Source organism: Eubalaena glacialis, chromosome 10 (genome assembly GCF_028564815.1).
Source record: "Eubalaena glacialis isolate mEubGla1 chromosome 10, mEubGla1.1.hap2.+ XY, whole genome shotgun sequence".
NCBI lineage: Eukaryota > Metazoa > Chordata > Mammalia > Artiodactyla > Balaenidae > Eubalaena > Eubalaena glacialis.
The window spans coordinates 81,265,316-81,267,394 of record NC_083725.1 but is presented as its reverse complement, the minus strand read 5'-3'; positions in this window follow the sequence as shown (position 1 = coordinate 81,267,394).

Genomic DNA, 2,079 nt, shown 5'->3' with positions numbered 1-2,079 from the left:
AAGGGCTTGCTGTAGTCTTAAAGCAGAAGGTAGCTTTGCTGCAGTCCTCCATGTTTCATTGTATTCTGGGATGCCCTGATCCTTTCCCTTCTAAAATACTCAGTGTGGTCATCAAGCCTGGGTGACTACCAGAATTTGCAGTAAAGAGTAGTGCTTACAGTGTTAGGGCAAAGGAGATACAACAACAGAGCACTCCTCCTGGGACTTATCTAAGATCAGGTCTGTGATTTTGTTCAAAAGACACACATATAAGTCCCAGATCTCACATAGGTCTCTACTTCTCAGGAACTTATTAAATGTCAGGCCCTGTACCAAGTTCTACACATTCATAATCTTTAGAAAGCATCCAATAGTCCTATGAACAACTATGTATGTATATATATATGTATGTATTCATTTCACCAAATATTTACTGAGAACCTATAACATGCTAGGCCTTGAGCTAGACTCTTGGGATACAATGAGGAATAAGACAGACACACACTGCACTCTGTCCCTTGGATTTGGTCACATGAGCGACAATCATTAACAATCGCAAATGCAGTGAGTATTAAGGAGAAGTCTGGGGTGCTGTGTGAGGATATAATGGGCAAATATAAGGTTAAGGTGTCAAGGAAGGCTGCCTTGAGAAGGTGAAATTGAAGGTATGAGCTGAAGAATAAGTGGGAGTTAAGGAAGGCAATGGATGTGCCAGAAAAAACAAGTTGTGCTAGTGCCACTGTATTAGTTTCCTATTGCTGCTGTAACAAATTACTACAAACTTGATGGCTTAAAACAAAACAAATTTATTCTTTTACAAATTCTGGAGGTCAGAAGTCCAAAATCAGTTTTACTGAGGGAGAATCAAGGTGTTGGCAGGACTGGTTCCTTCTGGAGACTGGAAGAGTTTGTTCCTTGCTTCTTTCAGCTTCTGGTAGCTGCCAGCACTCCTTGGCTTCTGGCTGCATTACTCCAATCTCTGCCTCCATCCTCACATTGCCTTCTCCTCTCTGTAGTCAAGTCTCCCTGGCTTCCCTCTTATAAAGACACTTGTGATTACATTAGGGTCAACCCAGGTAATCTAGGATAAATCTCATCTAAAGTAAAAATCCTTAATCACTTCTGCAAAGTCCCTTTTACCATATGAGGTAGCATTCACAGGGTCTGGAGATTATGATGTGACTATAGCTGGGGACCATTATTCAGTCTACCACAGCTACAAAATGGGGAAAAGCCTGTGGAATGCATTTAGAGAGGTAGCATAATGTAGTAATTAACCTGTGGGCTCTGGATACTGACATCTAGGTTTGCAACCTGACTATAATGATTCTTTACTGGATGACATTGGACACCTTATTTAACCTCTCTGTGTTTCAGTTTTCCCATCTATAAAGTGGGGGTAATAATAGTACCTACTTCATAGGATTGTCATAAGGATTAAATGAGTTGTTTCAAGTAAAGCATTTAGAGCAGTGCCTGGCATCTTGTATGTGCTCAATAAATGTTAGTTTTTATTATTAACTATTATTATTTATTATTAACTATTTGTTGCAGTTTTATTGAGATATAATTGACAGACAGCATTGTGTAATTTAAGGTATATGACATGTTGATTTGATACACTTATATATTGCAAATAATTACCACCATAGGTTAGCTAACACATCTATCATGTCACATAATTACCATTTCTTTTTTGTGGTGAGAACATTTAAGATCTACTATCTTAGTAACTTTCAAGTACATAATACAGTATTACTAAATATAATCAACAGGCTGTACATTAGATCCCCAAAACTTACTCATCTTATAACTGAAAGTTTGTACTCTTTGTCCAACAGCTTCCCATTTCTCCCACCCCCTGCCCCTGGTAATAACCACCTTTCTAGTCTCTATTTCTATGAGTTTGGCTTTTTTAGATTCCATGTCAAAGTGATATTACACACTATTTGTCTATCTCTGTCTGACTTATTTCACTTAGTATAATGCCCTCAAGTTCTATCCATGTTGTCGTAAATTGATTGACCATATATGTATGGGTTTATTTTTTGAACTTTATTCTGTTCCATTGATCTATGTGTCTGTTTTTGTGCCCAAGCC